An 18,491-nucleotide genomic window follows, 5' to 3' on the forward strand; every position below is an offset into this window, starting at 1 on the left:
TTGGAAGGGCAAAAGAAGAGGGGTAAAGTTTTTTAAAAGGAGAGAAAAAAGGCATTTGCAGTAGTCATGCGATCATGCAGAGAACAACCACCCAGGGGCTGTTCACTATGGCTGAGGTATGATGTTTTCTATTCTGCATGTTCTGAACTATATGGAAATTGCTTATCTTATTGGGTAATATGATCGATCATYGTATAGGCCCACATTAACATGCAACAGGTGCTCCCCTCCAAAGAAGGGTGTCGTATCTATCCACCTCCCCATATTCTGTTGCGCCACATGATGCTCAAGCAATTTAATGTGTAAACACCAATTTACCTATTATTCCAGATCCTATTATCGAATTGATTAAATTAAAAGAGGCTGAGGTCGTCCAACTTTTGACTTCTCCAACCACCTTTTGTGAAGCAAGTAACGTTTTACCATCGCCATTCTCAAYCTAGAGTGGTAAAATATCAAATTGTTAAAGTGTTTTGGTAGAATGGTGGTAATCGTGAGTATCAATAAAGGTTATGCTATTAGTATCGTAGCATTGAGYATTCTGGTCTCCACTTTTCTGTGTTGATGAATTCATTTTAATACAAGTGTTTMCATCAATTTATACATTTGCTGTCCGCATCTCTGCCGTGAAATWGTTTTGCTTGGCAGAATGTGCAAAACTTTGCTGATCTGAGTCGGTGAAGTCCGCCCATGAAAAACGATGGCAGCAATGGGTGTGTTCCAGATAGGTCTAGACAATTTCTGGACAGGCTTGCGCAAAGTACAACATCAGTATAGGCTACTACTGACGTGGTTCTTGAAACGTGAACTTACTTGGTCTTGTGTGGCTCGCCAGAGTTGTGGCTTGCAACGTGAGCGTTGTCAGAGTTGAGCGTTCAACTCCCACGGAGGACCAGTATGAAAATGTATGCACTYGTGTATGTCGCTCTGGATAAGAGTGTCTGCTAAATTACTCAAACGGAAATGTAACCACAGGCCTGTGCAGAATTRTGTCTCTGGAACGAATCCAAACTATAAGCTGGATTCAACACCAATAACCAGTCGAGTGAAATTGGCTTTTAAACATTAGTATTCAAATGTATAGGCTAAGTCCTTTGGGCAAGAAGGTCAGAGATATGGACAGCTTTAGCTGACTGTTCATAGGGTTTTGGTCATGTGTTGGTATCAATTGTTACATTATGAAAGAAATGTATACTATACATTCCCCACTGTGTGATCAAGTCAGGTGAGGAAATTTAGGTCAGACTTGTTTTGCCTTTTACTCAGGAAGAAAATCAAATGCTGTAGAGAAACAAAGCAGAAACACAAAATTAACCTCAAGAAAAACTGTTTGACTTCTGAAATTAAAGCTGTTCTGTCTGTGGTATCACCAACACAAATTTGGTATGAAGTTTATGATAGTGTTGAACTTTTTTGGGATAGGGGGCAGCATTCGGAATTTTTATGAAAATGGTGCCCAAAGTAAACTGCCTGATACTCAGGCCCAGAATCTAGTATATGCATATATGCATTGGTAGATTTGGATAGAAAACACTCTAACGTTTCCAAAACTGTTAAAATAATGTATGTGAGTATAACAGAACTGATATTGCAGGCGAAAACCTGAGGAAAATCCATCCAGGAAATGCTTTTATTTTGAAATGGCTGTTTTTCCATTGAAAGCCTATCCTGTCGCTTCCACTACACGTGGCCAGTCTTTAGGGATTGCTTCAGGCTTTTACTCTGAAAAATGAGGGAGAAACAGCACTTTCAATGAGAGGACAKTGGAAATTTCCAGACATGAGTCCTGCGCGTGAACGGGCGCGTGCCTTTCTTGTTTYTCCTTTTCTGTTGACGAAGCTATTGTCCGGTTGAAATATGATTGATTATTTATGACAAAAACAACCKGAGGATTTATTATAAACATCGTTTGACATGTTTCTACGAACCTTTTAGATTTTTTGTCTGACTGCTGTGACCGCGCTTTGTTCCAATGGRTTACTGAACAAAACGCGCTAACAAATGGAGGTTTTTGTACATTAAGAGTGACTTTATCAAACAAAACAAACATTTATTGTGTAACATGGAGTCTTGGGAGTGCAATCATATGAAGATCATCAAAGGTAAGTGACAMATTTTATCGCTATTTCTGACWTTTGTTACTCCTCTTCTTGGCTGGTTACTGTTTGTAATGATTTGTCTGCTGGGCTCTGTTCTCAGATAATCGCATGGTTTGCTTTCGCCGTAAAGCCTTTTTKAAATCTTACACAGCGGTTGGATTAACAATATCTCTAAGCTTATGTATAACACTTGTACCTTTTATGTATGTTTATTATGAGCATTTCTGTTTTGTTGAGTTTCACGCACTGGAATTTCACCGGATGTTGTTTGAGACAGTGGATTACTGAACAAAACGCGCTAAAAAAACAGAGGTTTTTGGACATAAAGAGTGACTTTATCGAACAAAACAAAGATTTATTGTGTAACATGGAGTCTTGGGAGTGCAATCATATGAAGATCATCAAAGGTAAGTGATACATTTTATCGCTATTTCTGACTTTTGTTACTCCTCTTCTTGGCTGGTTACTGTTTGTAATGATTTGTCTGCTGGGCGCTGTTCTCAGATAATCGCATGGTATGCTTTCGCCGTAAAGCCTTTTTGAAATCTGAAACCTTGGCTGGATTAACAGCAAGATAATCTTTATTTTGATGTATTGCACTTGTGATTTTATGAAAGTTAAATATTTATAGTAATTTAATTTGAATTTGGTGCTCTGCAATTTCACCGGATGTTGTCGAGGTAGGACGCTAGCGTCCCACTGTTCCATAAGAAGTTAATCTCTACGGGATGGGAGTCCCTAAACCGGGACGGTTGTTGATAATGTGTGCTAATGTGACTAGAATGACGTTGTATACAACAGCCAACTTTCAGGGACATGGACATTCCTTATATGGGCAGAAAGCTTACATTCTTAATGTGTGAAAGTTAGTGTATAAGCTAATGATACATCATGTATGACATTCCTGGGAGTGTTCTCAATAGTTATGTATTTTAAAATGTATCAATTGCACATTTAGGCAAACTCATGGCAGACTTGATACAAAATATTGTGCAGTAATATAATTCTTCACTGGATCAGTCTGAAACTTTGCACACACACTGCTGCCATCTGGTGGCCAAAATCTAAATTACACCTAGACTCCTATCTGAAAGTATGGCCTTTCTCTTGCATCTCAAAGATGATGAAAAAAACACATGTTTATTTGTTTGTTTTATCTTTTACCAGATCTAATGTGCTATATTCTCCTACATTAATTTCACATTTCCACAAACTTCAACGTGTTTCCTTTCAAATGGTATCAATAATATGCATATCATTGCTTCAGGTCCTGAGCTACAAGCAGTTACATTTGGGTATGTTATTTTGGGCGAAAATTGAAAAAAGGGTACGATCTTCTGGACTGAAGAACCTTTTTTCTTCAGTGCACCATAAAGCAGGCATTAATGTTTTCCTGTGCCAACATTGGATGGTGGTGTCATATTAAATGGTTCTACAGCAGCTCTTAAGGTTCCTTTTAGAACTCTTGACCAATAAAGAACCTTTGAGTTAAGTGGGGGGTTCCTAAGGTGGCATTTACAGGTCTTCAGAATTCTAAAAGTTTGAAATGTATTGAAGCCTGCAGATGTGTCCCTTTCATAGCATGGCAATAAAATGAAGGCCACACATAGATATGTTTGCAAATTGTTGCTATAATAACATCTGGTGGGTTAGGGCTTGCCATTATACGGTGCCTTCAGAAAGTATTCACACCCCGCTACTTTTTCCCCATTTTGTTGTGTTACAAAGTGGGATTAAAATAAAGTGTATTTTTTTTWATCAACAATCTACATGAAATACTCTGTCAATGCAAAAGAAAAAATATAACATTTGTAAAAAAATTAAAAATAAAATAAAATAAAAACATATATATTGATTAGATATTCAACCCCCTGAGTCAGTACATGTTAGAATCACCTTTGGCAGCGATTACAATTGTGAGTCTCTAAGAGTTTTGAACATTTTTTTGATTTTTTATTCTACAAGCTCTGTGAAGTTAGTTGTCGATCATTGCTAGACAGCCATTTGCCAAATTTTTCCAAGCCAATTTAAGTCAAAACTGTAACCAGGCCACTCAGGAACATGAAAAGTAATCTTGCTCAGTACCCTCCTGCACTCCATGTTCACTCATGACTGCATGGCCAGGCATAACTCCAACACCATCATTAAGTTTGCCGACGACACAACAGTGGTAGGCCTGATCACCAACAATGATGAGACAGCCTATAGGGAGGAGGTCAGAGTCTTGGCCATGTGGTGCCAGAATAACAACCTCTGCCTCAACGTGATCAAGACAAATGGGATGATTGTAGACTACAGGAAAAGGAGGACCGAGCACACCCCCATTCTCATCGACGGGGCTGTATTGGAGCAGGTTGAGAGCTTCACGTACCTTGGTGCCCACATCACCAACAAACTATCATGGTCCAAACACACCAAGACAGTCATGAAGAGGGCACGACAAAGCTTATTCCCCAGGAGACTGAAAAGATTTGGCATGGGTCCTCAGATCCTCAAAAAGTTCTACAGCTGCAGCATCGAGAGCATCCTGACTGGTTGCATCACTGCCTGGTATGGCAACTGCTCGGCCTCTGACCACAAGGCACTACGGAGGGTGGTACGTACGGCACAGTATTTCACTGGGGCCAAGCTTCCTGCCATCCAGCACCTCTATACCAGGCAGTGTCAGAGGAAGGCCCTAAAAATTGTCAAAGACTTCAGCCACCCTAGTCATAGACTGTTCTCTCTGCTACCACACAGCAAGCGGTACCGGAGCGGCAAGTCTAGGTCCAAAAGGTTTCTTAACAGCTTCTACCCCGAAGCCATAAGACTCCTGAACAGCTAATCAAATGGCTACCCAGACTATTTGTATTGTCCCTCCCCCCCTTTTTACACTGCTGCTACTCTGTTTATTATCTATGCATTGTCACTTTAACTCTACCTACATGTACATATTACCTCAATTACTTTGGCTAACCTGTGCCCCCGCACATTGACTCTGTACCAGTACCCACTGTACATAGCCTCGCTACTGTTATTTTACTACTGCTCTTTAATGATTTGTTATTTACATTTTTTTTTACTTATCTGTTTTTTCCTTAACGCTTATTTTTCTTAAAACTGCATTGTTGGTTAACGGCTTGTAAGTAAGCATTTCACTGTAAGGTTGATTTGATTTGATTTGGTTAGCAACTCCAGTGTATATTTGGCCTTGCGTTTTAGGTTATTGTCCTGCTGAAAGGTGAATTTGTCTCCCAGTGTCTGGTGGAAAGCAGACTGAACCAGTTTTTCCTCTAAGATTTAGCCTGTGCTTAGCTCTATTCTGTTTATTTTCATCCTAAAAAAACTGTGTTGTGTCAGATTTGCACCAAACATAACGCTTTGTATTGAGGACATAAAGTAAATTTCTTTGCCAATGTTTTTGCAGTTTTACTTTAGTGCCTTATTGCCAACAGGATGCATGTTTAGGAATATTTGTATTCTGTACATGCTTCCTTTTTTTCCACTGTCAATTAGGTTAGTATTGTGGAGTAACTACAATGTTGTTGATCCATCCTTAGTTTTTTCTTATCCCAGCCATTAAACTCTGTAACTGTTTTAAAATCACCATTGGCCTGATGGTTAACTCCCTGAGCAGATTCCTTCCACTGATTTAGGAAGGGTGCCTGTATCTTTGTAGTGACTAGGTGTATTGATACACCAACCAAAGTGAAAATGAATAACTGTACCATACTCAAAGGGATATTCAATGTCTGCTTTTTTACCCATCAACCAATAGCTGCCCTTCTTTGTGAGGCATTGGGAAAACCTCCCTGGTTTTTGAGGTTGAATCTGTGTTTGAAATTCAGTGCTCGACCTTATARATAATTGTACGTTTGGGGTACATAGATGAGGTAGTAATTAAAAACACTATTATTGCAGACAGAGTGAGTCCATGCAACTTACTGTATGTGACATGTTAAGCAAATCTTTACTCCTGAACTTATATAGGCTTGTCATAACAAAGGAGTTGAATACTTACTGACTCAAGCTATTTCAGCTTTTCCTTTATAATTCAATTGTAAAAAAAAATCCACTTTGACATTATGGGGTATTGTGTGAAGGCCAGTGACAAAACAATCTAAATGTAGTTAATTTTATATTCAGCCTGTAACACGACAAAATGTGGAAAAAGTTGAGGGGTGTGAATACTTTCTGAAGGCACTGTAGATGCATGTGAAGTTATGATTTTCCCTTGAGACATCATATTGATGTTGAATGCCCAGCGAAATGCTCTAACTTTGTCACGCCCTGACCATAGAGAGCCCTTGTTTCTCTGGTAGCCTATAAAATATTGCAACATTACAATTGCAACCAAATATGTCTTCATAAAATAATTCCCTCCAGGGCTCAAAACCAAGTCATCTCCTTCGCATAGAGTTAATCAGGSTGTTGATTGTGCAAACCCACAGTTTCATCAGCTGTCTGGGTGGCTGTACTCAAACGATCCCGAAGGAGAAAAAGCAGGATGTGAAGGTTCACAGCTAGCAACAGCTCTGGTGGACAATCCTGCAGTCAGCATACCAATTGAACTCTCCCTCAAAACTTGAGACATCTGTGGCATTGTGTTGTGTGACAAAACTGCACATTTTAGAGTGGCCTTTTATTGTCCCCAGCTCAAGGTGCACCTGTGTAATGATGTTTAATCAGCTTTTTGATATGCCACACCTGTCAGGTGGATGGATTATCTAGGCGAAGGAGAAATGCTCATTAACAGGGTTGTAAACATATCTGTGCACAGAATTTGAGAGAAATAAGCTTTATGTGTGCATGGACAATTTCTGATGTCTTTCATTTCAGCTCATGAAACATGGGACCAACACTACATGTTGCATTTATATTTTTGTTCTCTATAGTTTCAAAATGCTGACCCCCTCCACTCAGATTCAAGGTAGGTGATGTGCGGTGCGCAACAGGCATGGTCCCTGACCACTTGATCTGAATGAACTGTGCCTCTAGTGTAAATTCCTGCCATTATGTTTGTCAAAAATGACTGTCATTTAGTGTATATTGATGTAATTAAAAGTTTTCTGGCGCATCCCTCATGTCAGCATCGGTTTGGACATGAGGTTGTAAACAATATGCATATCACCTACACTTTGACATGTAGACTTTTTTATTTATTATATTAAAAATATATTTGAATATTATTGCATTGTTGGCCTCTCTGATCTAATTCTGATTGGAGTAATTGTTTGATATAGTGATTTTTGTGTGTTTTTTTTACTTGCCCATTCGGACAACTTAAATCTATATTATGCTTGTCCCCAAATTAGCTAGCTAGTTACAAGTATCTTTGGTTATATCAACATACTAACATTAGCTGTCTACTAGCTAGCCAATATTGCTACTGTGGTGTACAGCAAACTCTCAAGCCTGGTGTAGCTAGCAGTCTAGCATGGTAGATAGGGAACTTAGATACAGTTAATTCTGAAAATATTAAGAACTCTTGACTTTTTCCACATTTTGTTATGTTACAGCCTTATTCTAAAATGKGTGAAATATTTTTTTCCCCTCATCAATCTACACACAGTACCCCATAATGACAAAACGAAAACCGTTAAATAAACAATTGTGCCATAAATATATATAACAAAAAAACGTATTTACATAAGTATTCAGACCCTTTGCAATGTGACTCAAAATTGAGCTCATGTTTCCATTGATCATCTTTGCGATGTCTCTACAACTTGATTGGAGTCCAACCTGTGGTAAATGCAATTGATTGGACATGATTTGGAAAGGCACACACCTGTCTGTATAAGGTCCCACAGTTGACAGTGCATGTCAGAGCAAAAACCAAGCCATGAGGTTGAAGGAATTGTCCCTAGAGCTCTGAGACAGGATTGTGTTGAGGCACAGATCTGGGGAAGGGTACCAAAAACATTATGCAGCATTGAAGGTCCACAAGAACACAGTGGCCTCTATCATTCTTAAACGGAAGAAGTTTGAAACCGCCAAGACTCTTCCTAGAGCTGGCCACCCGCCCAAACTGAGCAATTGGGGGAGAAGAGCCTTGGTCAGGGAGGTGACCAAGAACCCGATGGTCACTCTGAGAGAGCTTCAGATTTCCTCTGTGGAGATGGGAGAACTTTCTAGAAGGACAACCATCTCTGCAGCACTCCACCAATCAGGCCTTTATGGTAGAGAGGCCAGACGGAAGCCACTCCTCAGTAAAAGGCACATGACAGCCTGCTTGGTGTTTGCCAAAAGGCACCTAAAGACTCAGACGATGAGACAGAAGAGTCTCTGGTCTGTTAAAAACAATATTGAAGTCTTTGGCCTGAATGACAAGAGTCACGTCTGAAGGAAACCTGGCTCCATCTCTATGGTGAAGCATGGTGGTGGCCGCATCATGCGGTGGTAATATTTTTCAGCGGCAGGAACTGGGAGACTAGTCAGGATTGAGGGAAGGATCAACGGAGCAAAGTACAGAGATCCTTGATGAAAACCTGCTCCAGAGTGCTCATTGACCTTAGACTGGGGCGAAGGTTCACCTTCCAACAGGCCAATGACCCTAAGCACACAGCCAAGACAATGTAGGAGTGGCTTTGGGACAAATCTCTGAATGTCCTTGAGTGGCCCAGCCAGATCGACTTGAAGCTGATCTAACATCTCTGGAGAGACCTGAAAATAGCTGTGCAGCGACACTCCCCTTCCAACCTGACACGGCTTGAGAGGATCTGCAGAGAAGAATGGGAGAAATTCCCCAAATACAGGTTTGCCGAGCTTGTAGCGTCATACCCAGGAAGACTTGAGGCTGTAATCGCTGCCAACGGTGCTTAAACAAAGTACTGAGTAAAGGTTCTGAACACTTATGTAAATGTCATATTTCAACATATTTTTTTATACATTTGCAAAAATGTATAAAAACCTGTTTGTTTTGTCATTTTGGGGTATTGTGTGTAGATTGACGGGGGGTGGGGGGGGGGAGACATTTATTCCATTTTAGAATAAGGCTGTAACTTAACAAAATGGTGAAAAAGTCAAGGGGTCTGATTACTTTCCAAATGCACTGTAACATAGCTAGCCAGCTAGCTAACATCACATTGTGCATGGTGCTAAATAGCTAGCTTGCTACAGTACATTATCTAAGTTAGCTAACACAATTATCTCTGACCAAGTCAGATGAATTAGCTATCTAGCTTGGGTTGTCCAATTTAGCTAGAAAACTAATTTGTCAGTAATATCATYATGTGAGATGTTAGTTGTTTCAACCAAAACCTATCACTGGCTAAATATGAACGGTGGCTAGCTAACATTAGCTAAACAACGAGCGCCTCTGGCAGGCATTGAGAAAGGTAGCTAATAATGTTGACCAACAGCAGCCCTTACAGCGAGTAACAAATAATTGCATATTTGACGGGTATTTTTTTAAAGTACCTATTTATCCATTTATCTCATTTAGTTAATAAATACATATACAGAATGTATTTACAGAATATATAATGTAATTCATATTAGAAAGTCTCAACTGTTACTATATGTTTTCGTGGTGGATTTGACATATTTGTCTGGTATTTTGAGGAATCTAATTTAGTCTAATCTAATTTAATCTAATTTAGTTCCTGAATAAAATACAGTAGATCAATTAATTTACAGAATAAATGTACAGCATGAATATACATAATTTATGCTTTATTCTCTCTCTCTCTTCTCTCTCTTCTCTCCTCTCTCGCTCTCTCTAGCTTTTGGAGGAGATGACAGCACTCATGCACAAGGACGTGGGCAAGCTATTGATAACTAATCTGCATAAAATGGCAGTCAACCTAGTTGAGAAGGCCCCAAAGAGTCTCCTGAAGACGTCATGTGCCCAGTTGCTAGATGGCTGCCCGATCAGAGGTGGAAGAAGCGGGTAAGTGGTTTTATATTATTACTCTTGAAGTTCAGCCTGAGGCGGGCAGCTGCTAGGGGTCCACTGATTTGTCTATGATACAGTAGTTGGGTGGTGGCCAACCAAGGTGGCGCAAAAGGGGATGCTCATTCAAGCTTGAGCAGAGAAAATTAAAACAATGTTCAATAACAATGTCGGAGATGCGATGAATTAAGATGTTTAATTCTGTTTTTCAGGCCAGATGGTCAGCGGAACCATTTTCCTGCTGTCATTTCTCCTCAAAGAGGATCCAGCACAGTTGTTTGTGGTTGATGAGGTAAGTGAAATAAGAATTGTCGTTACGACATTTTGGAACGCTCATTACTTTTTTTGAGCCATTAGTGCAGAGCTCTACAATTAGGTTCTCGTCACTTTGAATTCTTAGAGTTTGAAAAATGTTTAATTCACTTTGCATTCTGCCCACCCAGCAAAGGCACCTCGATAAGCCTATAAAAGGATAAATGTCTGTACAGTCACTTGGGACATTTATTCTCATGGTTCACTCACTCTTTACTCGCTCACTTTTTTTCTCTGTATTGTGTTTGTGTGTGGTCTGCTGTCAAATGATTTATCCCAATCTGTCAGGAACATAAAGTTAACAGAATGTCTCACAAGAGAAATGTAATGCTAATGGATTGGAAGATCATGTTCTTAAATTATGAAGGTTTAACGATGTGAAAGTGATGGCCCCTTCCACTTTACTACCATGTCCTGTCACATACTGATGGGCTCATGTTCTTAGATTATACTCTACCTCTATCATTGAACAATTACATTGTTTTAAATTGTACTTTGAAATGAATGGAAATTGTACTTTGTTGGAAATTGTACTTTGAGTTTGAAATAAAATGAATGGCAATTCGTTGGAAATTGTACTTTGAGTTTGAAATGAAATGATACTTTGTTTGAAATTGTAGATTCTACTTTGTTTTGTACTTCTTAGTTGTATAACAAACTATTGGTACATTTGACATTTGTTTAGTCATTATTGATTCTTATTTCAACACATTTGAAAGGATCAATGTATTTTAACAAAATTGCTGAAGAACCACCATATCTTAAAGAAACATTTGATTTAGGTTCTATACAGAAACTTTTAGAGATCTACAAAGAACCATCAATACTGTGCTACTGAAGGTTGGGTTAGGGTTAGGGCTAGGGTTCTTTGTAGAACCAATAATGGATATTTGTATAACTCTTTATGCTGGATCCTTGTGTAACCAATAATGGTTATTTGGAGCTCTTGATATTTACATTGTGTTTTTTTGTTGTTGGTAGGGTTCTTTAAAGGAACATCCCATTCATGGTTCTTTGGAGACCCAAAAATGGTTCCCTATGGCATCGCTCTCAAGAACCCTATTTGGTTCCAACTTGCSCCTTTATTTTTAAGAGTGTGAATCAGTTAAATGATTTGGAACATTTAAAGCAGTTAAAATCACACTCCTCACTGCACGTTTCAAAGTGTCCCATCACACACTTGCTTTCCCATGATGCATGCTGTGCTGCCCAGGGTTGTATTAGCTCAGTCCGGGTCACATTGGTCAAGTCCCCTTGCTCAGATGTTGCATGCATCAACCAATGGTTGCGTGCCACATCATCGACTGTGTCACCAACTGACAGATTGCTATAACATATGATGCGGTTAGCTGAGAAGTAAAATACTTGTCCAGGCATTGTAAAATCTGGGTATTCGTCAGCAACGCCTAGGCAGGGGACCCATTGTCTGGCTAGCTGGCACTCAGACAAACGCTGGCTCACTAGGGCACCATCCATTAGGATCCCTGTCTTTGAGCACTGATGTTCTAGAAATGACTGAACCCGTTAGTGTAGTTAATGATGATTCAGAGAAGTGGGTTAGGGTGGAAACTCACACACTGGCCAACCGTGCTATAGCAACATGAACCCAGCAATGTGCCCTGAATGAAAAAAAAGGCTCCCGGAAAAAACATTTAACAGGGAGGTCTGTAAATGTCACACAGCGGTTTGTTAGTCATACATCAATGTGGGCCCATTTGGCAACAAAATGAATTTACTCAATTTAAACAAAACCTGGATAGATTCATCTAAATGAAGTTAATTAAAAAGTAGTGTCCTTGGAATTTACCCAAATTAGAGTTTAAACAACACATTTTCCTCCATTGTAACACCAATCTATATGTACTCCCTTCACTCACACACCTCCAGTCGGGATCAGACTAAAGAGATCCTCTCATGTTGAATGGAAAACTACAAAGACGTTCAATAAAATGAAGTGTTTTTTCTCTGGAAACACAGAATTGATGGTTGCTGTATTTCAGCACATGGATGAATGATATGTACAAAGAGCAGTGCAGTGGATTTGATCCCTGAACAATGCTGCCTGCAGCCACCAGGTGCCATCAGAACACTTGAAAGCATACAGTCTGGGGGTATTTTTGGGCTAGAACGACAGAGTATTCACTCATTCATTCAATATTCACACTTGTTTATAAGTGCATTTCTCTGCCTTCTTATTTGTCACAGATTTCCTCTAATAAAAATGTTTTAAAATACTAAGAAATCACACAGAAAGCTGGTATTTTGTACTAATATGATATGAAACTGTGTCTAGTGCTACAAGGTGTGTTTTTTTAATTGATGCACACATTGTAGTGACAATGTGTATGTGTAGTGAAGCCTTTAGCATTTTCATAATGAGAAAAACACACTCTGACATCGTATTACCACAGTCACCCACTGTGTGTATCAGAAACTACCCCCATACTTCACCAACATCCAGAGATGACTAACACTTTTTGAATGTTCTTCAATGTGTTACAGTAGGTATGCCTACATGTAATCTCCATTTCAGTGATACTAAACTGTAGGCTGCCCATTATCTCTTCCCGACATCCACGACCACAGACAGACATTATTTCTGATCACGCACACAACCCCGACTCTCTGCCGTCATTGGTACCCGGTAACAACCGGAAGCGCAACAGAATGCTCTGAACAAGACGACCGTGGCAACAAGTTAATCACGCTCTCCTGTGATTTTTTTGTCCATCTCTGGGAAATACCAAATCGAAAGAAGAAAACACATTTGACTTAGTCAAGTTTACACATGTGTCCTTCAATCACCTTACTCGGGAGAAAGCAACATCGAGGCGTGCCTAGCGATTATTGTCTTTACCTGCCTTGGATCCAAAACGAATGGTAAGTATAGGGGATGGGAATGGGTGCCATTGGGCTGCCCAAAGGTGGGAAATGATTGCGTAATTTAAACAAATCTCTCAAAAACAGGTATGTCTACCATCTTTAATGTCTCAGGTGAAAACGGAGTGGGAGCTGTCCCTGTTTTTCAAAACTGATGCATTACAAGGCTGATGGAAAAATATGGTTAAAGAAGATGCCTGGAGGGCCCTGATACAATAATGATCAGTTATTGGTCACAGAATATTCCATGATGTGTAACCTATAGCTGACCTATTCAAATAATTATGATAGGCCTTATTATATACTCAGATAATGTAGTTTAAGGTAATCCGTACTATGGGCATTTTGTAATTTTGACAGGGGATTACCAGATTTTACAGATCTGTATTTTATTCATTTAAAAAACAACTGTGGCGTAGGTTTTAAAGGGAATTAGTCTTGATGGGTGAAATAAGCTGTTTAGCAGATAATACTATGATCCTGCTAGTTATTACAGATTTGTGTGATCAAACCTTCTTCTTACAATGTCAATGGATCAAACCCCCTGGATCAGGCATGAAATATAAGGGGGAAGGGGATACCTAGTCAGTTGTCCAACTGAATGTATTCAACTGAAATGTGTCTTCCGCATTTACCCCATCCCATCTCACCTCTGACAACATTGTTCTTTCGGCATGTCCAATCTCCCATAGAAAATATAGTTCAACACAAAATATAATGCGCCCTACTGTAGCCTAGTTTAACCTTGCTAGAGCGGATATATGAATCGAATGTTATTGATCACTGTGATCATAATAGTGTCCCGTCTGCTGCTGCAGGATTGTTTCAGCTGACCCATCAATAGTGTTTCTAATTGGGTGCCACTTCTAGGTATTCCAACCTGTTAGATTAATGTCAACAGAGTGGCAATAAGGCTACCGACGTTGGAACAGCCGTACAAATAGCCTACTGTAGCCAACACTTCATCACCTGGGACTAGATAGGCTGTAATATGATTATTGCCGTATAAAGACTATGAGAATTGAACATATACCAGTCAAGAACGATTTTACTTTATCCCACAAGCAAAATATGTTTGTATGTATTTATCTGCGACATAGGCCTGTCATAACTCTTCAATATACATATATTTATAGGCTATACATCGTAATCAGTCTGTTTAAACTCATCATAATGTATAGGTCTACATTATTTATAGTGTCGCCGACGCGCTAAATGTGTCACACTTCTCCAATCATTCTACAACTTAGCCCATTTTCTTTCAGAAAAATCGAGGCGTGAGGCGTGATGCAAGCAGTGGTTGTGGGCGCTTGGCTATAGCCTACTGTCGTGTACGTGAATGGGAAGGGTGGCTTGAGGGTGTTGGTTCTACCAGACTCGCTGGGTAGGGCGGAGATTTTGCTATGAGTGAGCCTTATCCATGGAAATAATTGAAGCCTCCAATATGGCGACAGCAGTTGAACCCCCTCCGTACGTCAAATCTACCATTGATAAGGTAACTTGTTTGATGCCCTCCCGTATCATCGCATGCGGTCATATTCATATTCATATCCAAAATATTAGCCTAATCAAGTCATTCATTTTCGAATGTATCCGTACACCTTTCTCCTTTTCTGTTGTGTGGGCATATTTCTATTTATTTACCTTCCCTCAGCGCGCCACTCAGGGTGGACCTTCTTATGGACGAGACGCAGAAATGCATAAACATACAAGAAGTCAGTCAGCTAGCTGCGTGTCAAGGTTGTGGTAATAGTCAAGCAGATGTCATGAATGTGTAATTTATTAGCCGCGGGTATAAATACGATATTGGTCATACATTCTCAATACTCATTTGTTTGATTGGTTAAGATAACATATATGTAAGCTATTTTACCTCAATAACTTCGTGTTGCTTGCTGTTTAAAGCTGATATATAACGTTGCTTTTGTACAATTTCGTTGTAGTAGTCRGCAAAACAGCAATTCCTAGCGCTTTTATTAATTTAAAGTCCTATCTCAACTTTCCTAAATCATATCATACATTTGCCTGCATGAGTAACCCAGGTCAACATGTATATTTTGTCATGAAATTGAACATGATTTACAGTTGGCTAAGTGATATACCCCTAAGGCGAGTATGATTTGAATAGTTAGTTAGACTACATAATTTTGTACACTCTTATGTGAGTAATGCCATGAACTTCAGATTTCTCCCTCTTGGGCATATCTCTTGTGAAATAATGGAGGATAAATCAGTGCCATTCACACGAGCAGACACTCTGGAAGGAGGATATCACGCATTTCTGATAGACCCACTGGCATTTCTGCGCTTAGTCCATTTACGGTTAACCTTTTAGCACCATGGACAGCAGCACATGCGCGAAAAGTAGGACTACCCGGTAGAATCCGTCAATCAACAGCACCCGTTCACGAAAGAGAGGGAGAGCAAGTAGCCTTATTTGCTCTGTTAGACWGATTTGGGATTATTTATTTTGATAACAGACTAAGCAACTCAAATTGGACTTTCAATGTGGTTTATGGTCGGCTACAGTAGGAAATATGCAGATGCGCTGAAATGCCTAAATGTTTTCGCCTACATAACAAGCTACTAAAACGTCATAATGCATGGCAATTATGTTTTAAATAATCTATGCTAAATCACGTCTATAGCCGTGGGCACTTCCCTCCCTGGAGTCTTTTCATTGTACCTGAGTTCATAGTACATTTTTCAAGTAAGTAGACTAACACACTTTAGCTTGAGTGCCCGTCTGTTTCTGCTCTCTTGCTAAATCCTTGTCAGCAATGATAATCATCCATGATAATTCCATAATGTGTTGACAAGAGAGAAAAAAGATACCAGCACTTAGGCTAAAAAAGCACACTGAGGCCAGTAGCTTACCATGGGTTTTCTGTCAACTCCATGTGAAAGAGGAGAACCTGATTGAATTAATGAAACATGGAGGGGAAGGCTGGGGGTGTAGGCCACTGAGGCCAAGGCCCCTCCGTTTTTGTTGATGAGCAGGACAGGGCTAATATGCATGGTGAAAGATAGAGAAAACAAAAGTGGTGTCATTTGAGGTCAGTGAACGATAGAGGAGACAAATGAGTTGCCATTTTTGGTCAGCTGGCCACCTTATGGTCTTGATGTCAAGGCAACAGCTTGCAGATGAAGAAAAATATTTGAAGCACGTTAGCAGCTCATAGTTGTGTGCAATAGATACTAGAGGCCTATATGAAACACTGGTTTCAAGTTCTACGTTTTAATGTCACATGCACAAGTCCAGTGAAATGCCTTTCTTGATAGCTCTAAACCCAACAATGCAGTAATCAATAACAATGTAATATTAAAAATAACTTAAGGTAGAACAAAAACACACAAGAAATAAGAACACGAGAAAGTAAGTAAGCATACTATATACAGGGTCAGTCAGTTCCAGTACCATATTTACAGTGTGCAGGGATACTGGAGTGATAGTGTAACGATTTTCGTCGTCGGATGAAGAGTAGTCGGACCAAAGCGCAGCGTGGTAAGTGTTCATGTTTTTTTTATTAGAACTGAACACTATAACAAAAATAACAAGAGAATAAATGAAACCCGAAACAGTCCTGTAAGGTGCAAAACACTAAACAGAAAATAACTACCCACAAAACCCCTGTGGGAAAAAGCTACCTAAGTATGGTTCTCAATCAGAGACAATGATAGACTGCCTCTGATTGAGAACCACACCCGGCCAGACACAAAGAAATAAAAAACATAGAAAATGAACATAGAATGCCCACCCGAATCACACCCTGACCAAACCAAAATAGAGACATAAAAAGCTCTCTACGCTCAGGGAGTGACAGATGGAGGTAGATATGTACAGCTGAAGTCKGAAGTTTACATACACCTTAGCCAAATACATTTAAACTCAGTTTTTCACAATTCCTGACATTTAATCCTAGTAAACATTCCCTGTCTTAGGTCAATTAGGATCACCACTTTATTTTAAGAACCTGAAATAATAGTAGAGAGAATGATTTAGTTCAGCTTTTATTTCTTTCATCACATTCCCAGTGGGTCAGAAGTTTACATTCACTCAATTAGTATTTGGTAGCATTGCCTTTAAATTGTTTAACTTGGGTCAAATGTTTCGGGTAGCCTTCCACAAGCTTCCCACAATAAGTTGGGTGAATTTTGGCCCATTCCTCCTGACAGAGCTGGTGTAACTGAGTCAGGTTTGTAGGCCTCCTTGCTCGCACACGCTTTTTCAGTTCTGCACACACATTTTCTATGTGATTGAAGTCAGGGCTTTGTGATGGCCACTCCAATACCTTGACTTTGTTGTCCTTAAGCCATTTTGCCACAACTTTGGAAGTATGCTTGGGGTCATTGTCCATTTGGAAGACCCATTTGCCACCAAGCTTTAACTTCCTGACTGATGTCTTGAGAAGTTGCTTCAATATATCCACAWAATTTTACTTCCTTATGATGCCATCTATTTTGTGAAGTGCACCAGTCCCTCCTGCAGCAAAGCACCCCCACAACATGATGCTGCCACCCCCGTGCTTCACGGTTGGGATGGTGTTCTTCGGCTTGCAAGCCTCCCCCTTTTTCCTCCAAACATAACGATGGTCATTATGGGCAAACAGTTCTATTTTTGTTCCATCAGACCAGAGGGCATTTTTCCAAAAAGTACGATCTTTGTCCCCATGTGCAGTTGCAACCCGTAGTCTGGCATTTTTTTGGCGGTTTTGGAGCGGCCTTTCAGGTTATGTCGATATAGGACTCGTTTTACTGTGGATATACATACTTTTGTACCTGTTTCCTCCAGCATCTTCACAAGGTGCTTTGCTGTTGTTCTGGGATTGATTTGCACTTTTTGCACCAAAGTACGTTCATCTCTAGGAGACAGAACGCATCTCCTTCCGGAGCGGTATGACTGCTGCGTGGTCCCATGGTGTTTATACTTGCATACTATTGTTTGTACAGATGAACGTGGTACCTTCAGGTGTTTGGAAATTGCTCCCAAGGATGAACCAGACKTGTGGAGGTCTACAATATTTTTCTGGGGTCTTGGCTGATTTCTTTTGATTTTCCCATGATGTCAGGCAAAGAGGCACTGAGTTTGAAGGTAGGCCTTGAAATACATCCAGAGGTACACCTCCAATTGACTCAAATTATTAAATTAGCCTATCAGAGGCTTATAAAGCTATGACATAATTTTCTGGAATTTTCCAAGCTGTTTTAAAGGCACAATCAACTTAGTGTATGTTAACTTCTGACCCACTGGAATTGTGATACAGTGAATTATAAGTGAAAGAATCTGTCTGTAAACAATTGTTGGAAACATTACTTGTGTTATG

General features: G+C 39.8%; 1 protein-coding gene across 1 annotated transcript in view; it reads left to right on the forward strand.

Annotated features, from left to right (window-relative positions):
- The first annotated feature begins 12,976 nt into the window (after positions 1-12,976).
- The window catches only part of LOC111959748 (sodium channel protein type 2 subunit alpha-like), a 46,924-nt gene continuing 41,409 nt past the window's right edge, over positions 12,977-18,491 (forward strand). The window contains exon 1 of the mRNA XM_023981536.2: positions 12,977-13,167. The gene's annotated coding sequence lies outside the window, so the exon portion shown is untranslated. The remainder of the gene's footprint in view (positions 13,168-18,491) is intronic.

The sequence above is a fragment of the Salvelinus sp. IW2-2015 genome, linkage group LG36, assembly GCF_002910315.2.
Source record: "Salvelinus sp. IW2-2015 linkage group LG36, ASM291031v2, whole genome shotgun sequence".
NCBI lineage: Eukaryota > Metazoa > Chordata > Actinopteri > Salmoniformes > Salmonidae > Salvelinus > Salvelinus sp. IW2-2015.